Source organism: Marmota marmota, unplaced genomic scaffold, assembly GCF_001458135.2.
Source record: "Marmota marmota marmota unplaced genomic scaffold, marMar, whole genome shotgun sequence".
Lineage (NCBI taxonomy): Eukaryota > Metazoa > Chordata > Mammalia > Rodentia > Sciuridae > Marmota > Marmota marmota.
Genome location: NW_026000000.1, coordinates 12,886,113 through 12,912,134, shown reverse-complemented (window position 1 = coordinate 12,912,134; position 26,022 = coordinate 12,886,113). Strand labels below are relative to the sequence as shown.

Genomic DNA, 26,022 nt, shown 5'->3' with positions numbered 1-26,022 from the left:
CATAGTTAGGCTAGATAAAAGTTGAATGCTGCCAGTATCAAAGAAAATGGCCCAAAAATTACTCTGACCCTAACACTACCTCTAAGCCAAGCCCTAACCCTAACCCTAACCATACATCTGCCCCTAAACTGTTTAGAGAACCTTTGATCCTAGGACTCTGAAAAGTGTGGAGCAGAGAGGGGCCATCAAACAGATGAATCCTGTTCATTATCAAAGATATCTGACTAAATAATTTGGTTAGGTATTTTAGTAAATTGGTATTTTCCTCTTTTTTCATAGAGAGCTCTCAGATGAAGTTGTTTTTGATGCATCAGGTTAGTTCTAGTTCAACAAGAAAATGCATTCTGAGACTTGATTGAATGTTTGAAGTTTCTAGCAGCAAGCACACACCCTGTTCGTTTTAGAGCTGCATTTCCAATCACCTGTATATGTCATGATATAGTGAAACCTGAAAATACAAACTGTTCCTGACAGTGAATACTTGCACCTAGATGGCCTAAACTTTACCAGCATAGTTAGGAAAGGTATAAGATGAACCCTGCTCAGTATCAAAGAAATTAGAAAAAACTAACACTAACCATAATACAAGTTTGTAACCCTATCCGTGAAACTAACACAAACCCTGAAACTAACCCTAACCTGTTTAGAGAACAAATGATAATTGGAGTCCCAAATATGGGGAGCATAGTGGGCTATCAAACAGATGAATTCCTGTGCCATATCAAAGAATTCTGACAAAACAATTTAGGGAGGAATTCAGTAAGTTGTTATTTCCCTTTTTTCTTATAGAATGCTCTTGGATAAACTTGTTTCTTTGTACTTCAGCTTTGAGTGTCTTCTACAAGAAACAAACCAGACAATGCTCATGGAGAACCAATTGAGTTTGTGAAGATTCAAGCTGCTAGCATAAACCCGTTTTCATTTCCAGCTGGATTTCCATTCACCCATATAAGTCAAAATGAAGTGATACCTGAAAAATCAAACTGTTCCTGACATTGAAGAGTTGCACCTAAAAAAACCTAAACTTGGCGAACATAGCTGGGCTAGGAAAAATTTGAATCCTGCCCAGTATCAAAGAGATTGGCCTAAAACTAACTCTAAAACTAACACTAGCTTTAACCCTATCCCAAAATCTATCATTAACCATTAAACAATCCCTAAACTGTTTAGAGAACCGTTAATCCTAGGAGTCCCAAAAGTCTGGAGCATAGTGGGGCCAGAAAACTGATGAATCCTGTGTTGTATCTAAGACATCTGACTAAATAATTTGGTTAGGTATTTTAGTAAATTGGTATTTTCCTCTTTTTTCATAGAGAGCTCTCAGATGAAGTTGTTTTTGCATGATTCAGGTTAGGGATAATTCAACAAGAAAGAAAAAAGAATAGGTATTTTGAAACCTGATTGAGAGTGTGAAGTTTCAAGGATCAAGCACAAACCATGTTCTGTTTCCAGCTTGATTTCCTTTCACCCATATAGGTCAAAATGCAGTGAAACCTGAAAATACAGACTGTTCCTGACAGCGAATACCTGCAAATAATTGGCCCAAAATTGGTACACCTAATTAGGATATGTAAAAGATTAATTCTGCACAGTATCAAAGAAAGTAGACAATAACTAACTCTAACCATAACACAAGTTTGTGACCTTAGCCCTAAAACTAACACAAACCCTGCATGAACCGTAACTTGTAGAGAGACCCATTGTTACTTGGAGTCCCAAATATGGGGAGCATAGTGGGATAGAAAACAGATGAATTCCTGCAACTTATCAAAGAAATCTGACCAAAAAATTGGGGGAGAAATTTCAGAAAATGGGTAATCCCCTGTTTTATTGTAGAGTGCTCTTGGATAAACTAGTTTTTGTGTGCTTCAGCATGGAGCATCTTCTACATAGTTACCTAGCCTTACTATGCTCACCAAGTTTGGGTTTTCTAGGTGCAACTGTTCAATGTCAGGACAGTTTGTATTTTCAGGAATCATTGCATTTTGACCTATATGTGTGAATGGAAATCCATCTGGAAATCAAACAGGGTTTATGCTAGTGGATTGAATCTTCACACACTCAATCATTTCTCCATAAGCATTCTCTTGTTTGTTTCTTGTAGAAGACACTCAAAAACACTGGGCATCTTCACAGAGAACTGATTGAGTGTGTGAAATTTAAAACAGGTATCACAAACCCTGTTTGATTTCCACCTGGATTTCCATTCACCCTTGTAGGTCAAAATGCACTGATACCTGAAAATACAAACTGTTCCTGACAGCAAACCCTAACACAAACCCTGACCCTCTCCCTAACCTGTTTAGGGAACCAATGATCTTTGTAGTCCCAACTTTGGGGAGACCAGTGGGCTATCAAACAGATGAATTCCTGCACCTTATCTCAGAAATCTGACCAAATAATTGGGGGTGGAATTTCAGTAACTGGGTATTTTCCTGTTTTCTGAAGAGTGCCTTTGTATAACCTTGTTAATTTTGTTTCATTTTTGGGCCTCTTCTACAAGAAACAAACCAGGCAATGCTTTCAGAGAACTGATTGAGTGTGTGAGGTTTCAAGCACAAATACTGTTCGATTTCCAGGTCGATTTCCATTCACCATATAGGTCAAAATATAGGGAAACCTGAAAATACAAACTGTTTGTGACAGCAAATACTTGCACCTAGATGGCCCAATTTTGGCGAACATACTTAGGATATGCAAAAAATTAATTCTGCCTAGTTTCAAAGACACTAGACAATAACTAACTCTATACATAACACAAGTTTTTAACCTTAACCCTAGAACTAATACAAACCCTGACCCTAACCATAACTTGGATAGAGATCCACTGATACTTTGAGCCCCAAATATGGGGAGCATTGTAGGCTAGCAAACAGATGGGTTCCTGTGCCTTATCAAAGAAATCTGACCAAATGATTGGAGGAGGAACTTCAGTAAATGGGTATTTCCCTGTTTTCTCTTGGATAAACTTGTTTTTGTGTGCTTCACCTTTTGGGCTCTTTTATGAGAAACAAATGAGACAATGCTCATGGAGAACTGATTGAGTGTGTGAAATTTCATGCAGGTAGCATAAACACTGTTTGATTTCCAGCTGAATTTCCATTCACCCATATAGCTCAAAATGCAGTGGTACCTGAAAATACAAACTGTTCCTGACATTGAACATTTGCACCTAGAAGGCTCAATCTTGGTGAGGATAGTGACGTTTGAAACCTGCACTGTATAAAAGAGATTGACCCAAAACTAATTCTAACCCTAACCCTAGCTCTTACCCTAGCCCTAACATGAACCCTAAACCTAACTTTCCTTATCCATAAACTGTTGAGAGAACCATTGGTCACAGGAGTCTGAAAAGTGTGGAGAAGAGTGGGGCAACCAATAGATGAATCCTGTGCAGTGTCAATGATATCTGACTAAATAACTTGTTTAGCTATTTCATTAAATAGGTATTTTACAGTTTTTCATAGAGTGCTTTTGGAGTAAGTTGGTTTTGCATGCTTCAGATTAGGGCTACTTCAATAAGAAAGAAACAAGACAATGCACTCTGTGACTTGATTGAGTGTGTGAAGTTTCAAGCAGCAAGCACAAACACTTTTCGATTTTGAGCTCAATTTTTATTTACCCATATAGGTCAAAATTCAGTGAAACCTGAAAATACAAACTGTTTGTGACAGCATACACTTGCACCTAGATGGCCCAAACTTGGCAAGCATACTTAGGATAGGAAAAAGATGAATCCTCCCCATATCAAAGAAACTAGATGAAAACGAACTCTAACCATAATGCAAGCTTGTAACCCTAGCTTTAAAACTTACACAAACCCTGACACTAACCCTAACCTGTTTTGAAAAACATTGATACTTGTAGCCCCAAACTTTGGGAGCCTTGTGAGCTAGCAAACAGATGAATTCATGTGCCTTATCAAAAAATCTGAGCAAACAATTGAGGGAGGAATTTCAGTAACTGGGATTTCTCTGATTGATTATAGAGTTCTCTTGGATAAACTTGCTTTTGTGTTCTTCATCTTTGGGCCTCTTCAACAAGAAATAAAGCAGAGAATGCACATGGAGAACTGATTGAGTGTGTGAAGTTTCAAGCAGCTAGCACAAACCTTTTTTGATTTCCAGCTGGATTTCCATTAACCTATATAGGTCATAATGCAGTGATACCTGAAAAATACAAACCATTCCTAACAGGGAACACTTGAACTTAGAAGACCCTAACTTGGCGAGCATTTTTAGGCTAGGTAAAAGTTGAATCCTGCCCAGTATCAAAGAAATTGAACCCAAAATAACTCTAACGCTAATACTACATCTCAGCCAAGCCTTTACCATAACCCTAACCCTAAACCTATCACTAAACTGTTTAGAAAACCTTTGATCCTAGGAGTCAGAAAGTGTGGGGCATAATGGGGCCAACAAACACATAAACCCTGTGCAGTATCAAAGACATCTCACTAAATAATCTTTAGGTATTTAAGTAAATGGGTATTTTTCAGTTTTTTCATAGAGTGCTCTCGGATTAAGTTTTTTTTTATGCTTCAGCATAGGGCTACTTCATAAAGAAAGAAACAAGAAAATGCATTCTGAGACCTGATAGAATATGTCAAATTTCAAGCAGCAAGCACAAACCCCATTCAATTTCCAACTCGATTTCCAATCACCTGTATAGGTCAATATGCAGTGAAACCTGAAAATACAAACTGTTTCAGACAGGGAACACTTGAACCTAGATGACCCAATCTTGGCAAGCATAGTTAGGATAGGTAAAATTTGAATCCTGCCCAGTATCAAAGAAACTAGCCCAAAACTAACTCCTACTATAACGCAAGATTTTAACCCAAGCCCTAAAACTAACAAAAACCCTCACTCTAACCATAACCTGTTTAGAGAACAATTGATCCTTGGAGCCCAAATTGGGGAGACTACTGGGCTATAAACCAGATGAATTCCTGAATCTTATCTAAAAAAATATGATCAAACAATTGGAGAAGAAATTTCCAAAACTGGTTATTTACCATTTTTCTATACGGTACTCCTGGATAAACATGTTTTTGTGAGCTTCAGCATTTGGCCTCTTCTACAAGAAAAAAAAAAACAGAAAATGGCACAGGGAACTGATACAGAGTGTTAAGTTTACATCAGATGGCACAAACCCTGTGTGATTTCCAGCTGGATTTCCATTCACCCATATGACAAAATGCAATGATAACTGATAATACAAACTGTTCCTGACAGCAAACACTTGCACTTAGATAGTCAAAACATGTCAAGCATACTTAGGATAGAAAAAATTTTAATCATGCCCAGTATGAAAAAAAACTAGACAAAAACTAACTCTAACTTTAATGCAAGATTGTAACCCTAGCACTAAAAATAACAAAAACCCTGACACTAACTCTAAACTATATAGAGAAGCATTGATACTTGGAGTCCAAACCTTGTGGATCTAGTGGGCTAGCAAACAGATGCATTGCTGAAGTTTATCAAAGAAATATGACCAAACAATTGGGAGAGGAATTTCAGTAACTGGGTATTTCTCTGCTTTCTATAGAGTGCTCTTAGATAAAATTGTTTTTGTGTGCTTCAGCATTGGGCCTCTCCTACAAGAAAAAAATCAGACGATACATATGGAGAACTGATTGAGTGTGTGAACTTTCAAGCATCTAGCACAAACCCTGTTTGATTTCCAGATGATGCTCCATTCACCCATATAGGTCAAAATGCAGTGATACCTGAAAATAGAATCTGTAACTGACAGCGAACAGTTGCACCTAGAAAGCCCAAATCTGGTGAGCATACTTAGGCTATGGAAAAGATGAATTCTGCCCAGTATCAAATAATCTAGCCCAAAACTAAGTCGAAACCTAACACTAAATTTAACCCTAGCTCTAACCCTAACCCTAACTGTAATGCTATCCCTAAAGTGTATAGAGAACCATTGATCTGAGGATTACCAAAAGAGTGGAGCATAGTGAGGCCAGCAAATAGATGAATCCTGTGCAGTGTCAAAGTCATCTGATTAAATAATTTGGTTAGGTATTTCAGTAAATATGTATTTTCCTGTTTTTTCATACAGAGTCCTCTCATTAACTTTATTTTGCATGCTTCAGTTTAGGGCTATTTAAATAGAAAGAAACCAGACAATGCATTCTGAGACCTGATTGAGTGTGTGAAGTTTCAAGCAGCAAGCACATACCCTGTTCGATTTCCAGCTCAATTTCCATTCACCTGTATAGGACATAATGCAGTGAAACCTGAAAATACAAACTGTTCATGACAGTGAACACTTGCTCCTAGAATGCCCAAACTTGGCCATAACAGTTATAAAAGGTAAAAGATTAATCCTGCCCAGTATCAAAGAAACCAGACAAAAACTAACTCTAACCATAACATAAGCTTGTATCCATAGCCCTAAAACTAATAAAAACCTATTGTATCCATAGGCCTAAAACTAATAAAAACTCATTCTAAACTGTTTAGAGAACCATTGATAGTTGGAGTCCCAATTTTGTGGAGCCTATTGGGCTAGTAAACAGATGAATTTCTGTACTTTATCAAAAAAAAAGAAAAACTATGACCAACAAATTGCAGAAAAAAAATTCATTAACTGGGAATTGCCTGTTTTCTTATACAGTGCTCTTGAATAAAATTGTTTTTGTGCTCCAGCATTGGGCTTCTTCTGAAAGAAACAAAATAGATATTGTTTATGGAGAACCGATTGAGTGTGTGAAGTTTGAAGCAGCTAGTACAATTCCTGTTAAATTTCCAGCTGGATTTCCATTTATCCTTATAGGTCAGAATGTAGTGATACCTGAAAATAAAAATTCTTCCTGAAAACGAACAATTGTACCTAGAAGGCCCAATCTTGGTGAGCATAGTTAGGCTATGGAAAAGATGAAACCCACCCAGGATCAAAGAAATTAGCCCCAAACAATCTCTAAACATAACAGTACATCTAACCCTACCACTAATCCTAACTGTAACCCTAACACTAGCAAACCACTGATCCTAGGAGCCCCAAAAGTATGGAGCATAGTGGGGCCAGCAAACAGATGAATCCCATGCTGTGTCAAAGACATCTGACTAAATAATTTCGTTAGGTATTTCAGTAAATGGGCATTTTGGGGTTTTTCTCATAGAGTTCTCTTGGAAAAAGTGTTTTTTTCATGCTTCAGCTTAGGGCTACTTCAACAAGAAAGAAACAAGACAATGCATTATGAGACTTGATTGTGTGAAGTTTCAAGCAGCAAGCACAAAACCTGTTCGATTTCCAGCTCTATTTCCATTCACTGATATAGGTAATAGTGCAGTGAAACCTGAAAATACAAACTGTTCCTGACAGTGAACACTTGCACCTAGATGGCCCAAACTTGGCAAGTATAGTTAGGATAGGTAAAAGATGAATCCTGCCCAATATCAAACAAACTAAACAAAAAAACAACTTTAACCATAATACAAGATTTTAACCTTAGCCCTAAAACTAACATAAATGCTGATGCTTAACCTTATCCTGTTTAGAGAACCACTTATCCTTGAAGTCTCAAACTTGGGGAGCCTAGTAAGCTATCAAACAGATGAATTCCTGTGCCTTATAAAAGAAATCAGACCAAAAACTTGGGGTAGAATTTTCAGTAACTGGGTATTTCCCTGTTTTTGTAATAGAGTGCTCTTGCATAAACTTGTTTTGTGTGCTTCAACTTTTGGCCTCTTCTACAAGAAACAAACCAGATAATGCTCATGGAGAACTGACTGAGTGTGTGAAGTTTCAAGCAAAACCCTGTTTGATATACAGCTGGAGTTCCATTCACTCATATAGGTCAATATGCAGTGAGTCCTGAAAATACAAATTGTTCCTGACAGCAAACAGTTGCACCTAGTAGGCCCAATCTTAGTGAGCATAGTTTGTCTAGATAAAAGTTGAAACCTGCCCAGTATCAAAGAAATTGACCCCAAAATAACTCTAAACCTAATACTATATGAAACACTAGCACCAACCCTAACACTATCCCTAAACAGTTTAGAGAACCATTGATCCTAAGAGTCTGAAAAAAGTGGAGCAGAGTGGGGCCAGCAAACAGATAAACCCTATGCAGGATCAAAGACATCTGATTAAATAATTAGGTTAGGTATATCAGTAAATGTTTATTTTCCTGTTTTTTCATAGAGTGTTTTGAGATTAAGTTGTTTGGGCATGCTTCAGCTCAGGCCTATTTCAACAAGAAAGAAACAAGACAATGCATTCTGAGACCTGATTGAGTGTGTGAGGTATCAAGCAGCAAACACCAACACTGTTCAATTTCCAGCTCGATTTCCATCACTCAAGTAGGTCAAAATGCAGTGAAACCTGAAAATACAATCTGTTCCTGACAGCAAACACTTGCACCTAGATGGCCCAAACTTGGGGAGCATAGTTAGAATTGTTAAAAGATAAATCCTGCCCAATATCAAAGAAACTAGGCATAAATTAACTCTAACGATAACACAAGCTTGTAAACTTAGCCCTAAGTCTAACACAAACTTTGACACTAACCCTAACCTGTTTAGAGATTCATGGATAATTGGAGTCCCAAACTCGGGGACTCTAGTGAGCCTGTAAACATATGAATTCCTGTGCTTTATCAAAGAAATCTAACCAAATAATTTGGGAGGAATTTGAGTAACTGGTTTTTGTTTGTTTGTTTGTTTTCTTATAGAGTGCTCTTGGATCCACTTGGTTTTGTGTGCTTCAGATTTGGGCTTCTTGTAAAACAAACAAACCAGACAATTATTATGAAGAATTGACTGAGTGTGTGAAGTTTCAAGCAGTTAGCACAAACCCTATTTGATTTTCAGCTGGATTCCCATTCACCATTATAGGTCAAAATGCAGTAATACCTAAAAATACAATGTGTTCCTGACAGCGAGAAGTTGTCAAACATGGTGAGCATATTTAGGCTAGGTGAAAGATAAAACCCACCCAGGGTCAAAGAAATTAGCTCAAAACAAACTCTAAACCTAACACTAGATCTAACCCTAGCCCTAATCCTAATTGTAACCCTAACACTCTCCCTAAACTATTACAAACCATGGATCCTAGGAGTCCCAAAAGTGTGGAGCATAGTGGGTCAAGCAAACAGATGGATGCCATGCTGTATCAAAGACATCTGACTAAATAATTTGGTAAGGTATTTCAGTAAAAGTGTATTTTATAGTTTTTTTTCCTTAGTGTACTCTCAGAAAACTTTTTTTGCATTCTCTAGATTAGGGCTACTTCAACAAGAAGGAAGTAAGACAATGCCTTCTGAGACCTGATTTAGTATGTGAAGTTTCAAGCAGCAAGCACAAACCCTGTTCAATTTCCAGCACGATTTTCATTCACCCATAAAAGTTAAAATGCCATGAAAGCTGAAAACACACACTGTTCTTGACATCAAACACTAGCAACTAGATGGCCCAAACTTGGCCATCATAGTTATAATAGGTAAATGATGAATCCTACCCAGTATGAAAGAAACTAAACAAAAACTAACTCTAAATTTAATGCAAGATTGTAACCCTAGTCCTAAAAATAACAAAAGAAAAACCCTGACACTAATTCTAAACTGTATAGAGTACCATTGATAGTTGGAGTCCAAACCTTGGGGAGCTAGTGGGCTAGCAAACAGATGCATTGCTGAAGTTTATCAATGAACTATGACCAAACAATTGCAGGAGGAATTTCATTCACTGGATATTTCCTTTTTTTTCTTATAGAGTGCTCTTGGATAAACTTGTTTTTGTGTGCTTCAGCTTTGGGCTTCTTCTACAAGAAAAAAACAGACAATTCTTATGGAGAACTGATTGAGTGTGTGAATTTTCAAGCATCAAGTACAATTCCTGTTAAATTTCAAGCTGGATTTTCATTTACCCATATAAATCAGAATGCAGTGATACCTGAAAATAAAAACTGTTTCTGACAATGAACAGTTGCACCAAGGAGGCCCAAACTTGGCAAGCATATTTATGCTAGGTAAAAGATTAAAATTGCCCAGTATCAAAGAATAGGGCCAGCAAACAGATGTATTCTGAGCATTATCAAAGAAATCTGACTAAATAATTTGATTAGGTATTTCAGAAAATGGGTATTTTGCTGTATTTTCATAGAGTGATCTCAGACTAAGTTGTTTTTGCATGCATCAATTTAGTGCTACTGCAACAAGTAAGAAATAAGGCAAAGCATTCTGAGATCTGATTTAGTGTGTGAAGTTACAAGCAGACAGCAATAAAACTTCTTTGATTTCCAGGTTAATTTCCATCACCTGCATATGTCAAAATGCAGTGAAACCTAAAACTTGGTGAGCATAGTTATGATAGGAAAAAAATGAATCCTGCCAGGGATCAAAGAATCTAGATAAAAACTAATTTTAACCATAACAGAAGCTTCTCACCTCAGCCCTAAATCTAACACAAACCCTGACACTAACCCTAACCTGTTTAAAGAACCATTGATACTTGGAGTCCCAAACTTGGGGAACCTATAGGCTACCAATCAGATGAATTTCAGTACCTTATTAAAGAAATGTGACCAAACAATTGGTATAATAATTTCAGTAACTAGTTATTTCCCTGTTATCTTATAGAGTGATCTTGGATATACTTGTTTTTGTGTGCTTCATCTTTGGGCTCTTCTGGAAGAATTAAACCAGACAATGCTCAAGGAGAATTGTTTGAGTGTGTGAAATTTGAAGCAGCTAACACAAAACAAGTTTGATTTCCAGATGGATTTCCATTCAGCCATATAGGTCAAAATGCAGTGATACCTGAAAATACTGACTGTTCCTAACAGGGAACAGGTGCACCTAGAAGGCCTAAACTTGCTGAGCTTACTTAGGCTACATACAAGTTGAATCCTGCCCAGTATCAAAGAAATTAGCACAAAACTACCTCTAAACCTAAAACTAGCTCTAATCCTAGACTACCCTAACCTTAACTTTAAGCCTATTCCTAAAATGTTTAGGGTACCATTGATCCTAAAAGTCCCAAAAGTGTTGAGAAGAGTGGGGCCAGCAAACAAATAAATCCTGTACAGTATCAAAGACATCTGACTAAATAATTTGGTTAGATATTTCAGTCAATGAGTATTATCCTCTTTTTTCATAGAGTGTTCCCAGAGTAAGTTATTTTAGCATGATTCAGCTCTTTGCTATTTCAACAAGAAAGACCTGATTGAGCATGTGAAGTTTAAAGCAGCAAGCACAAAAACTGATAGATTTCCAGCTCAATTTCCATCACCTATATACATCACAAGGCAGTGAAACCTGAAAATACAAACTGTTGCTGAAAGGGACAGAGAAGGCCCAAACTATGCAAGCATATTTAGGATATGTAAAAGATGAATCCTGGCCAGTATAAATAAAACTAGACAAAAACTAACTCGAACCATAACACAAGATTTTAACCCTAGCTCTAAAACTAACACAAACCCTGACACTAACCATAACCTGTTTGGAGAACCATTGATACATGGAGTCCCAAACATGGGGAGACATGAGATAGAAAACAGATAAATTTCTGTGCCTTATCAAAGAAATCTGGCCAAACAATTTATTTCCCTGTTTTCTATAGAGTGCTTTTTGGTAAACTTGTATTTCAGCTTTTGGCCTCTGCTACAAGAAACAAACAACACAATCCTCATGGAGAAATGATAGAATGTGTGAAATTTCAAGCAGCTAGCACTAACCCTGTTTGATTTCCAGCTGAATTTCCATTCACTCATATAGGTCAAAATGCAGTGATACCTGAAAATACAAATTGTTCCTGATAGAGAACAGTTGCATCTAGAAGGCCCAAACTTGTTGAGCACAGTTGGTCTAGGAACAAGTAGAATCCTGCCCAGTATCAAAGAAATTGGCCCCAAACTAACTCTAACCTTAACACCATCTCTAATTCTAGCCCTAACCCTAAACTTAACCCTGACACTATCCCTAAACTGTTTAGAGAACCATTGATCCTATGAGTTCCAAAAGTGTGGAGCAAAGTGGAGCCAGAAAACAGATGAATCCTGTGCAGTATCAACGACATCTGACTAAATAATTTTTTTATTGGTTGTTCAAAACATTACAAAGCTCATGACATATCATCTTCCATACATTTGATTCAAGTGGGTTATGAACTCCCATTTTTTACCCCAAATACACGTTGCAGAATCACATCGGTTACACATCCACATTTTTACATAATACCATATTAATGACTGTTGTATTCTGCTACCTTTCCTATCCCCTACTATCCCCCCCTCCCCTTCCCTCTCATCTTCCCTCTCTACCCCATCTGCTGTTGTTTAATTCTCTCCCTTGTTTTTTTTCCCCTTTCCCCTCACAAACTCTTATATATAATTTTGTGTAACAATGAGGGTCTCCTTCCATTTCCATAGTTTCCCTTCTCTCTCCCTTTCTCTCCCCCCACTCATCTCTGTTTAATGTTAATCTTTTCCTCATGCTCTTCTTCCCTGTTCTGATCTTAGTTGCTCTCTTTATATCAAAGAAGACATTTGGCATTTGTTTTTTAAGGATTGGCTAGCTTCACTTAGCATAATCTGCTCTAATGCCATCCATTTCCCTGCAAAATCCATGATTTTGTCATTTTTTAGTGCTGCGTAATACTCCATTGTGTATAAATGCCACAGTTTTTTAATCCATTCATCTATTGAAGGGCATCTGGGTTGATTCCAAAGTCTAGCTATTGTGAATTGTGCTGCCATGATCATTGATGTGGCAGTATCCCTATAGTATGCTCTTTTAAGGTCCTCAGGGAATAGACCGAGAAGGGCGATAGCTGGGTCAAATGGTGGTTCCATTCCCAGCTTTCCTAGGAATCTCCATACTGCTTTCCATATTGGCCGCACCAGTTTGCAGTTCCACCAGCAATGTACAAGTGTACCCTTTTCCCCGATTGGTATTTCAGTAAATGGATATTTTCCTCTTTTTTCATAGAGTTTTTGAATTAACTTATTTTTGCATGATTCATTTCTTTGCTACTTCAACAGGAAAGAATCAAAACAATGTATTTTGGGATCTGATTGAGTTGTGAAGTTTCAAGCAGCAAGCACAAACACTGTTCAATTTCCATCACCTGTATTGGTTAAAATGAAGTGAAACCTGAAAATACAAACTGTTCCTGAAACCAAACACTTGCACCTACATGGCCCAAATTTGGCGAACATGGTTATGATAGGTAAAAGATGAATCCTACCCAGTATCAAAAAAATAGACAAAAACTAACTCTAACCATAACACAACATTTAACCTTAGCACTAAAACTAACACAAAGGCTGAAATTAACTCTTACCTGTTTAGAGAAAAACTGATACTTGGAATCCCAAACTTGGGGAGACTAGTGGTTAACAAACTGTTGAATTCTTGAGCATTATCAAATAAATCTGACCAAACAATTAAGGGATGAATTTTAGAAACTGGATATTTTCTGGTTTTCTTATAGAGTGGTCTTGGATTAACTTGTTTTTGTGTGCTTCAGCTTGGGGCCTCTTCTGCAAGAAACAAACCAGACAATGATCATGAAGATCTGATTGAGTGTGTGAAATATCAAGCAGCTAGCACAAAACCTGTTGAATTTCCAGCTGGATTTCCATTCACCCATATAGGTCAAAATGCAGTGATACCTGAAAATACAAACTGCTCCTGACAGCGAACATATGCACCTAGTATGCCCAAACTTTGTGAGCATAGTTAGGCTAGATACAAGTTGAATCCTGCCCAGTATCTAATAAATTGGCACCAAAATAACTCTAACCATAACACTAGCTCTACCCCTAGCACTAACACTAACCCTAATGCTTGCACTATCCCTAAACTGTTTAGAGAACCCTTGATCCAAAAAGTCCCAAAAGTGTGAAGGAGATTGGGGCCAGTAAACAGATGAATCCTGTGATTATCAATGAAATCTGACTAAATACTTTGGTTAGGTATTTCAGTAAATGGGTATTTTCCTCTTTCTTTCATAGAGTGTTCTTGGAATGTTATTTTTGCATGCTTCAGCTCTTTGCTATTTCAACGAGAAAGAATCAAGACAATGCATTCTGAGACCTGATTGAGTGTGTAAAGTTTGAGGCAGCAAGCATAAACCCTGTTTGATTTCTAGCTCAATTTTCATCACCCTTATAGGTCAAAATGCAGTGAAACCTAAAAATACACACTGTTACTAAGAGCAAACAATTGGACATAGATGGCCCAATCTTGGTGAGCATAGTTAGGATAGGTAAAAGTTTAATTCTGCCCAGTATCAAAGAAACAAGACAATAACCATAACTCTAACCATAACACAAGCTTAACACCCTAACCCTAAAACTAACACAAACCCTGATACGAATACTACAATGTTTAGAGAACCATTGGAGTCACAAACATGGGGAACCTAGTGAGCTAGCAAACAGATGAATTCCTTCACCTTATCAAAGAAATCTGGCCAAAAGAGTGGAGGGGGAATTTCAGTAACTGGGTATTTCCCTGTTTTCTTATAGAGTATCTTGGATAAACTTGTTTTTGTGTGCTTCAGCTTTTGCCCTCTTCTACAAGAAACAAACCTCACAATGGTAATGGAGAAAAGATTGAGTATGTGAATTTTTAAGCAGCTAGCAGAAACAATGTTTGATTTCCAGCTGAATATTCATTCACCCATATAGGCCAAAATGCAGTGATACCTGAAAATACAAACTGTTCCTAACAGCAAACAGTTGCACCTAAAAGGCCCAAACTTGGCAAGCATAGTTAGGCTAGAGAATCAATGAAACCTACCCAGTTCCAAATAAATTCGCCCCAAGCTAACTCTTATCTTAACGCAAAATCTAACCCTAGCCCTAACCATAACACTAACAGTTACCCTATCTGTAAACTGTTTAGAAAACTGTTGATCTGAAGAGTCCCAAAAGAGTGAAACACAGTGAGGCCAGCAAACAGATGAATCAGGTGCAGTATCAGACATATCTGACTAAATAATTTGGTTAGGTATTTCAGTAAATTGGTATTATCCTATTTTTTCATAAAGTGTTCTTGGATTAAGTTGTTTTTGCATGCTTCAGCATAGGGCTACTTCAACAACAAAGAAACAAGACAATGCATTCTGAGACCTGATTGATTGTGTGAATTTCCATCAGCAAGCACAAACACTGTTCCATTTTCAGCTCGATTTCCATCACCTGTATAGGTCAAAATTCAGTGAAACCTGAAAATAAAAAATGTTTCTGACAGCAAACATTTGCATCTAGATGGCCAAAACTTGAAGAGCATAGATAGGTTAGGCAAAAGATGAATCCTGCTGGAATCAAAGAGTTTAGAAACAAATTAACTCTAAACATAACACTAGCTTTTAACCCTAGCCCTAAAACTAACACAAACCCTGATACTAACCCTAACCTGTTTAGAGAACAAATGATCCTGGCAACTCCAAATGGGGGAGATAAGGGGTCTAGCAAACAGATGAAGTCTGGTGCCTATTAAAGAAATCTGACCAAAAAATTGGGGGTGAAATTTCAGTAACTGGGTATTTCTCTGTTTTCTTATAGAGTGCTCTTGGATAAACTTGTTTTTGTGTGCTTCAGCTTTTGGCTTCTTCTACAAGAAACAAACCAGACAATGTTCACACAGAACTTATTCAGTGTGTGATGTTCCAAGCAGCTATCACAAAACCTGGTTGATTTTCAGCTGGATTTCCATTCACCCATATAGGTCAAAAGGCAGTGATACCTGAAAATACAAACTGTTCCTGACAGTGAACAGTTGCACCTAGAAAGTCCAAATTTGGCTAGGATAGTTAGGCTAGGTATAAGTTGAAATCTGCCCAGTTTCAAAGAAATTGGCCCAAAACTAACTCTTATCTAACACTAGATCTATCCTTTGCCATAACTCTAACCATAACCCTAACAATAAACCCTAAACTATTTAGAGAATTGATGATCCTAGGACTCGCACAAATGTGGAGCAGAGTAGGGGTCAGCAAACAGATGAATCCTGTGCAGTATCAAAGATATTTGACTAAATAATTTGGTTAGGTATTTCAGTAAATGGGTATCTTCCTGTTTTTTCATAGAGTGTTCTCAGATTAAATATTTATGCATGCTTCAGCTTAAGGCTACTTCAACAAGAAAGAAACAAGACAATGCATTCTGAGTTTTAATTGAGGGTATAAAGTTTTGAGCAGCAAGCACAAACCCTGTTCAATGTCCAGCTTGATTTACATCACTCGTATATGTCAAAATGCAGAAAAACCTTAAAATACAACTGTTCCTGACAGCGAACACTTGCACCTAGATGGCCCAAACATGGTAAGCACAGTTAGGATAGGTAAAACATGAATCTTGCCAGGTATCAAAGAAACTAGACAAAAACCACCTCTAACCATAACAGAAGCTTGCAAACTTAGCCCTAAAACTAACAGAAACCAACACACTAACCATAATCTGTTTAGAAAACCATTAATAATTGAAGTCCCAACCTTGGGGAACCTATGGGCTAGCACACAGAAAAATTCCTGTACCTTATAAAGAAAATCTGACCAAAAAATTGGCAGAGAAATTTCAGTAACTGTGTATTTCCCGGTTTTTATAGAGTGCTCTTAGATAAACTTGTTTTTGTGGGCTTCAGCTTTGGGGCTCTTCTACAAGAAACAAACCTGACAATGCACACAGAGAATTGATTTAGTGTGTGAAATTTAAAGCAGCTAGCACAAACACTGTTTGATTTCCACCTGGATTTTCATTCACCCAAATAGGTCAAAATGCAGTGATACATGAAAATACAAACTGTTCCTGACAGCGAACAGTTGCACCTAGAAGGCCCAAACTTGCCTAACTTAGTTAGGCTAGGTTCAAGTTGAATCTTGCCCAGTATCAAACAAATTGGCCCAAAACTAACTCTAACCCTAACACTAGCTCTACCCCTAGCACTAACACTAACCTTAAAGCTTACACAATCCCTAATCTGTTTAGAGAACCCTTGATCCAAAAAGTCCAAAAAGTGTGAAGCAGATTGGGGCCAGCAAACAGATGAATCCTGTGCATTATCAAAGAGATCTGACTAAATACTTTGGATAGATATTTCAGTAAGTTTGTGTTTTCCTCTTTTTTTCATAGAGTGTTCTCAGAATGAGTTATTTTGCATGCTTCAGCTCTTTGCTACTTCAACAAGAAAGAATCAAAACAATACATTCTGAGAACTGATTGAGTGTGTGAAGTTTTAGGCAGCAATCATAAACCCTGTTTGATTTCTAGCTCGATTTCCATCACCCTTATAGGTCAAAATGCAATGAAACCTGAAAATACACACTGTTTCTAAGAGCAAACACTTGGACATAGATGGCCTAATCTTGGTGAGCATAGTTAGGATAGGTAAAAGTTTAATTCTGCCCAGTATCAAAGAAACTAGACAAAAACTAACTCTAACCATAACATAAGCTTAACACCCTAGCCCTAAATTTAACACAAACCCTGATACTAATCCTAATGTGTTTAGAGAACCATTGATAGTTGCAGTCCCAAAAATGGGGAACCTAGTGGGCTAGCAAACATATGAATTCCTGCGCCTTATCAAAGAAATCTGACAAAACAATTGGGGGAGGAATTTCAGTAACTCGGTATTTCCCTGTTTTCATATAGAGTGCTCTTGGATAAACTTGTTTTTGTGTGCTTCAGATTTTGCTCTCTTCTACAAGAAACAAACCACACAATGGTAATGGAAAACAGATTGAGTATGTGAATTTTTAAGCAGCTAGTAGAAACAATGTTTGATTTCCAGATGAATTTCCATTCACCCATATAGGTCAAAATGCAGTGATACCTGAATATACAAACTGTTCCTGAAAGAAAACTGTTACACCAGATGGCCCAAACTTGGCAAGCATAGTTGGGCTAGAGAAAAGCTAAAACCTGCCCAGTATCAAAGAAATTGGCCCAAAGATAACTCTAACCCTAACACTAAATCTAACCCTAGCCCTAACTAACCCTAATCATAACACTAACCCTATCCCTAAAATGTTTATAGACCCATTGATCCAAGGAGTCCCAGAAGTGTGAAGCATTGTGGGGCCAGCAAAGAGATGAATTCTGTGCAGTATCAAAGACATCTGAGAAAATAATTTGGTTAGGTATTTCAGTTAATGGGTGTTTTCCTTTTTTTTCATAGAGTGTTCTGGGATTAACTTGTTTTTGCATGCTTCAGCTTAGGCCTATTTTAACAAGAAATAAACAAGACAATGTATTCTGAGACATGATTGAGTTTGTGAAGTTTCATGCAAAAAGCACAAAAACTGTTCGAATTCCAGCTCGAGTTCCATCACCCTTATATATCAAAATGTAGTGAAACCTGAATATACAAACTGTTCCTGATAGTGAACACTTGCATCTAGGTGGCCCAACCTTCACAAGCATGGTTAGGATAGTTAAAAGATGAATCCTGCCCAGTATCAAAGAAACTAGACAAAACCTATCTCTAACCATAACACAAGTATTTACCCTTAGCCCTAAAACTAATACAAACCCTGACACTAATCATAACCTGTTTAGAGAACCATTGATACTTGGAGTCTCAAACATGGAGAGCCTAGTGAGCTAGCAAGCAGATGAATTCCTGCACCTTATCAAAGAAATCTGACCAAATAATTGGAGGAGGAATTTCAGTAAATAGGTATTTCTCTGTGTTTTTTAGAGTGCTCATGGATACACTTGTTTTTCTGTGCTTCAGCTTTGGGACTCTTTTACAAGGAACCAACCAGAAAATGCTTGCAGAGAAATGATTGAGTGTGTGAAGTTTCAAGCAGCTATCACAAACAGTTTTTGATATCCAGCTGTATATCCCTTAACCCATATAGGTCAAAATGCAGTGATACCTGAAAATACAAACTCTGCCTGACAGCGAACAGTTGCACCTAAAAATCCCAAACTTGTGAAGCATTGTTAGGCTAAGTAAAATTTAAATCCTGCCCATTACCAAAGAAATTGGCCCCAAACTAACTCTAACTCTAACATTATATCTAACCCTAGTCCTACCCAAAACCTAACCCTAATGCTATCTCTAAACTGTTTAGAAAACCATTGATCCTAGGAGTCCCAAAAGTGTGGAGCAGAATGGAACGAGCAAACAGATGAATCCTGTCCAATACCAAAGACTTCTGACTAAATAATTTGTTTACGTTTTTCAGTAAAAGGGAATTTTCCTCTTTTTTTTCATAGAGTGTTCTCAGATTAAGTTATTTTTGCATGCTTTAGCTATTTGTCATTACAAAAAGAAAGAATCAATACAATGCATTCTAAGACTTGATTGAGTATATAAATTTTCAAGTAGCAAGCCCAAACCATTTTCGATTTCTAGCTCTATTTCAATATAGGACAAAATGCAATAAAACTTGAAAATACAAACTCTTCCTGAAAACGAACACTTGCACCTAGATGTCCAAAATTTGGCAAGCATGGTAAGGATAGGTAAAAGATGAATCCTACCAAGTATCAAAGAAACTAACTCTAGCCATAACATAAGGTTTTATCCTTAGCCTTAAAACTAACACAAAACCTGACACTATCCCTAACCTGTTTAGAGAACCATTGATACTTGGAGTCCCAAACTTGGGAAGCCAAGCAAGCTAGCAAACAGAAGAATTCCTGTACTTATCAAAGAAATCTGACCAAAAAATTAGGGGAGAAATTTTTGTACCTGTGTACTTCGTTTTTGTTTTATAGAGTTCTCTTAGATGAACTTCTTTTTGTGTTCTTCAGCTTTGGGCCACTTCTACAAGAAACAAACCAGACAATGCTCATGAGAACTGATTGAGTGTGTGAAATTTCAAGCATCTAGAAAAATCCCTGTTTGATTTTCAGCTAGATGCCCATTCACTCATACATGTCAAAATGCAATGATTCCTGAAAATACAAAATGATCCTGACAGGGAACACTTGCACCTAAAAGGCCCAAACGTGGTGAGCATAATAAAGCAATGAACAAGTTGAATCCTGCCAAGAAATTGGCCCAAAACTAACTCTAACCCTAACACTAGCTCTAACCCTAGCCCTAACCCTAACCCTAACCGCAACACCATCCCTAAACTATTTAGAGGACCCTTGATCTTAAAAATCTCAAAAGTGTTGTGCATAGTGGGGCCAGCAAACCAATGAATCCTGTGCAGTATCAAAGACATCTGAATAAATAATTTGGTTAGGTATTTCAGTAAATGGGTGTTTTCCTGTTTTTTCATAAACTGTTCTGGGATTAAGTTGTTTTCCCATGCTTAGGCTTAGGGGTACTTCAACAAGTTAGAAACAAGACAATGCATTCATAGACCTGATATAATCTGTGAAGATTCAAGCAGCAAGCACAAACACTGTTTGATTTCCAACTAAATTTCCATCACCCATATAGTTCAAAATGCAGTGAAACCTGAAATTTCATACTGTTTTTTGACACCAAATACTTGCACCTAGATGGCTCAAATTTGGTGAACATAGTTATGATGGGTAAAAGATGAATCCTGCCCAGTATCAAAGCAACTAGACAACAACTGACACTAACCATAATACAAGATTTTAACATTAGCACTAAAAGTAATACAAAACCTGACACTAACCATAACCTGCTTAGAAAACCATTGATACTTGGAGTCTCAAAATCTGGAAACCTACTGGACTACAAACAGAAAAATTCCTGTGCCTTATCAAAGAAATCTGACCAAACAATGGGGGGAGGAATTTCAGTATTGGGGTATTTCCCTGTTTTCATATAGAGTTCTTTTGGATAAACTTGTTTTTGTGTGCTTCACCTTTGGGCCTCTTCTACAAGAAACAAAACAGACAATGCTCATGGAGAACTGACTGAGTGTGTGAATTTTCAAGCAGCTAGCACAACCCTGTTTGATTTCCACTGGATTCACTCATATAGGTCAAAATGCAGTGCTATCAGAAAATAAGAAACTGTTCCTGACAGAGAACTGTTGCACCTAGAATGTCCAAAGTTGGTGAGCCTAGTTAGGCCAGGAACAAGTTGAATCCTGCCAAGTATCAAAGAAATTGGCACCAAACTCTAACCCTGACACTAGATCTACCGCTAGCACTAACCCAAACCCTAAACCTAAAACTATCCCTAAACTGGAGTTTAGAGAACGGTTAATCCCAGAAGTCCCAAAACAATGGAACATAGTGGGGCCAGCAAACAGATGAATCCTGTGCAGTATCAAAGACATCTGACTGAATAATTTGGTTAGATATTTCAATAATTCTGTATTTTCCTGGTTTTTCATAGAGTGTTCAGATAAAGTTATTTTTGCATGCTTCACGTCTTTGCTATTTTAATAAGAAAGAATCAATACAATGCATTCTTAACCCTGATTGAGTGCTTAAAGTTTCAAGCAGCCATCACAAACCTTGTTCATTTTCAGCTCGATTTCCATCACATTTATAGATCAAAATGCAGTGAAACCTGAATATACAAACTGTTCCTGACAGAAAACACTTACCCCTAGATGTCCCAAAATTGTTGAACATATTCAGCTCTTTGCTACTACAACAAGACAGAACACGACAATGCATTCTGAGACCTGATTGAGTGTGTGAAGTTTCAAGCAGCAAGCACAAACCTTGTTCGATTTCAAACTGGATTTTTCTCACCTGTATAGGTCAAAATGCAGTGAAACCTGAATATACAAACTGTTCCTGAAAGTGAACACTTTCACCTAGATGGCCCAAATTTGGTGATCATGGTTAGGATAGGTAAAATAGGGATCCTGCCCAGTATCAAAGAAACTAGACAAAAACCAATTCTAACCATAACACAAGTTTTTAACATTAGCCCTAAAACTAACACAAACCCAGACACTAACCATAACGTATTTAGAGAATCATTGATACTTGGAGTCCCAAACATGGAGAGTCTAGTGAGCTACCAAACAGATGAATTCCTTTGCTTTATCAAAGAAATCTGACCAAAAAAATTGAGGAAAAAAATTTAGAAACGGGGTAATTCCCTATTTTCTTATAGAGTGCTATTTGATAAACTTGTTTTTGTGTGCTTCACCTTTGGGACTCTTCTACAAGAAACAAAACAGACAATGCTCTTGGAGAACTGACTGAGTGTGTGAATTTTCAAGCAGCTAGCACAATCCTGTTTGATTTCCAGCTGGATTCACTCATATAGGTCAAAATGCAGTGCTATCAGAAAATAAGAAACTGTTCCTGACAGGGAACAGTTGCACCTAGAATGCCCATACTTGGTGAGCCTAGTTAGGCCAGGAACAAGATGAATCCTGCCAAGTATCAGTGAAATTGGCACCAAACTAACTCTAACCCTGACACTAGATCTACCACTAGCACTAACCCAAACCCTAAACCTAAAACTATCACTAAACTGGAGTTTAGAGAACGGTTAATCCCAGAAGTCCCAAAAGAATGGAGCATAGTGGGGCCAGCAAACAGATGAATCCTGTGCAGTATCAAAGACACCTGACTGAATACTTGGGTTAGGTATTTCAGTAATTGTGTATTTTCCTGGTTTTTCCTAGAGTGTTTGGATAAAGTTATTTTTGCATGCTTCACGTCTTTGCTACTTTAAGAAGAAAGAATCAATACAATTTGTTCTTAAACCTGATTGAGTGTTTGAAGTTTCAAGCAGCCATCACAAACCTTGTTAGTTTTCCAGCTTGATTTCCATCACATTTATAGATCAAAATGCAGTGAAACCTGAATATACAAACTGTTCCTAACAACAAACACTTACCCCTAGGTGTCCCAAACTTGTTGAGCATAGTTAGGAGAGGTAAAAGATGAATCCAGCCAAATATCAAAGAAACTAGACAACAATTAACTGTAACCATAACACAAGCTTTTAACCTTAGCACTAAATCTAACACAAACCCTGATACTAACCCTAACCTGTTTAGAGAACCAATCATACTTGGAGTCCCCAAATAGGGAACCTAGTGGGAAAAAAACAGAAAAATTCTTGAGGCCTTATCAAAGAAATCCGACCAAACAATTGGTGGAAGAATTTCAGTAACTGGGTATTTTCCTGTTTTCTTATAGAGTTCTGTTGGATAAACTTCTTTTTCTGTGCTTCAGGTTTGGGCCTTTTCTACAAGAAACAAACAAGACAATGTGAATGGATAATAGATTGAGATGTGAAGTTTTAAGCAGCTAGCAAAAACCCTGTTTGATTTCCACCTGGATTGACTTTCACCCATGTAGGTCAAAATGGAGTGATACCTGAAAATACAAACTGTTCCTGACAGCAAACCATTGCACCTAGAAGGCCCAAACTTGGCAAGTACAATTGGGCTAGTAAAAAAATGAAACCTGCCCAGTAGCAAAGAAATTAGCCCAAAGATAACTCTAAACCTAACACTAAATCTAACCCTAGCCTTAACCCTAACCATAACACTAACACTATCCCTAAACTCTTTAGAGAACCATTGATACAAAAAGTCCCAAAAGTGTGGAGCATAGTGGGACCCACAAACAGATGAATTATGTAAAGTATCAAACATATCTGACTAAATAATTTGGTGAGGTATTTCAGTAAATGGGATTTCCTTTTTTTTAATGGAGTGTTCTAGGATTAAGTTGTTTTGCATGCTTCAGCTCTTTGCTACTTCAACAAGACATAACATGACAATGCATTTTGAGACCTGATTGAGTGTGTGAAGGTTCAAGCAGTAAAAACAAACCCTGTTCGATTTCAAACTGGATTTTTCTCACCTGTATAGGTCAAAATGCAGTGAAACCTGAATATACAAACTGTTCCTGAAAGTGAACACTTTCACCTAGATGGCCCAAATTTGGTGATCATGGTTAAGATAGGTAAAATAGGAATCCTGCCCAGTATCAAAGAAACTAGACAAAAACAACTCTAACCATAATACAAGATTTTAACATTAGCCCTAAAACTAACACAAATCCTGACACTGACTATAACCTGTTTAGAGAATCACTGATACTTGGAGTCTTATACATAGGGATTCTAGTGACCTACCAAACAGATGAATTCCTGTGCCTTATCAAAAAATCTGACCAAAAAATTGAGGGAAGAATTTTAGAAACTTGGTAATTCCCTGTTTTTTATAGAGTGCTCTTGGTTATACTTGTTTTTGCATGATTCACCTTTGAGCCTCTTCTACAAGAAACAAACCAGACACTGCTCATGGTGAACTGATTGAGTGTGTGAATTTTCAAGCAGCTATTACAAACTCTGTTTGATTTCCAGCTGGATTTCCATTCACTCATATAGGTCAAAATACAGTGATACCAGGAAAAAAAAAACTGTTCCTGACAGGTAACAGTTGCACCTAGACTTGGTGAGTGTAGTTAGGCTAGGAACATGTTGAATCCTGCCAAGTATCAAATAAATATGTTCAAAACTAACTCTGACCCTAACACTAGCTCTACCCCTAGCACTAACTTAAACTGTAACCCTAAAACTATCCCTAAACTGTTTAGAGAACCATTAATCCCAGAGTCCCAATAGTATGGTGCATAATGGGGCCAGCAAACAGATGAATCCTGTGCAGTATCAAAGACATCTGATTAAATAATTTAGTTAGATAGTTCCATAAATATGTATTTTCCTGGTTTTTCATAGAGTTTTCAGATACACTTGTTTTTGGAGGTTTCACATCTTTGCTGCTTCATGAAGAACGAATCAATAGAGTGAATTCTGAAGCCTGATTGAGTGTTTGTATTTTCAAGAAGCAAGTACAAACACTGTTCAATTTCCAGCTCGATTTCCATCACCCTTATAGATCAAAATGCAGTGAAACCTGAATATACAAACTGTTCCGGACAGCAAACACTTGCCCCTAGATGGCCCAAAATTGGTGACCATAGTTAGGATATGTAAAAGTTGAATCCTGCCCAGTATCAAAGAAACTAGATAACAATTAACTCTATCAATAACACAAGATTCTAACCTTAGCCCTAAATCTAACACAAAACCTGACACTAACCCTAACCTGTTTAGAGAACCATTTATACTTGGAGTCTCAAACTTTGGGAACCCAGCGGGCTACAAAACAGAAAAATTCCTTAGGCCATATCAAAGAAATCTGACCAAACAATTGGGGAAGAATTTCAGTAACTGGGTATTTTCCTGTTTTCTTATGCAGTTCTCTTGCATAAACTTCTTTTTCTGTGCTTCAGGATTGGGCCTATTCTACAAGAAAAAAACCAGACAATGTTAATGGATAATAGATTCATATGTGAAGATTTAAGCAGCTAGAACAAACTCTTTTTGATTTCCAGCTGGATTTCCTTTCACATATATAGGTCAAAATCCAGTGATACCTGAAAATGCAAACTGTTCCTGACAGCAAACCATTGCACCTAGAAGGCCCAGAAATGGAAAGCACAGTTGGGCTTGTGAAAAAATAAAAAGTGCCCAATATCAAAGAAGTTAGCCCAAATATAACTCTAAACCTAACACTAAATCTAACCCTAGCCCTAACCCTAACCCTAATTCTTATGCTATAACTAAACTCTTTAGAGAACCATTGATCTCACAGTCCCCATGTGGTGAGCCGTTTCTGCCGTTTATGCAAATTATGGTCGCCATTACAAGATGGCGCTGGCTCTGCTGTGGTCTGTGATAAACAACTCCTTGTTTGGGAGAGTTGGCACATGACTTTTCATCACTCTATGAGAAAGCTCCACGTGGCTGCTTTGCATTGGGGCTTGAGATGCTTTATTAAGGCTGGGAGGGGCATCCGAGAAAGAGAACTGAAGAGAAAGAGAACTGAGGAGAAGAACTGTCAGGGGCCTGAATAAACTGCTGAAAGAAGATTCCTGAGTGTTGCGTCTTCCTTGCGGGCAAGGGGGCGCTACAAGTGGTGCCGAGACCCGGGAACCAGAACTTTCAGCAGTCAGGGGGGCTGCACCGTAGTCCCAGGTAAGTGGGATCCGCGATCAAAGCGGAGAATCGTCCCAAGTAAGTGGGACCCGCGACCAAAGCGGGGCAGCAGCTGCATTGTGTACTTTCGTTTTTTTTTTTTTATCTTTGCGCTTTTTGGTTTTTGCTGTGTTGTCTCT

At 37.6% G+C, this 26,022-nt stretch overlaps 1 long non-coding RNA gene across 2 annotated transcripts in view; it reads right to left on the bottom strand.

Moving 5' to 3' along the window:
• Positions 1–307: 307 nt before the first annotated feature.
• The window catches only part of LOC125618044, a 330,853-nt gene continuing 305,138 nt past the window's right edge, over positions 308–26,022 (bottom strand). For both annotated transcript variants that reach the window (XR_007349259.1, XR_007349269.1), the window contains one exon: positions 308–5,079. This is a non-coding gene — a long non-coding RNA (uncharacterized LOC125618044). The remainder of the gene's footprint in view (positions 5,080–26,022) is intronic.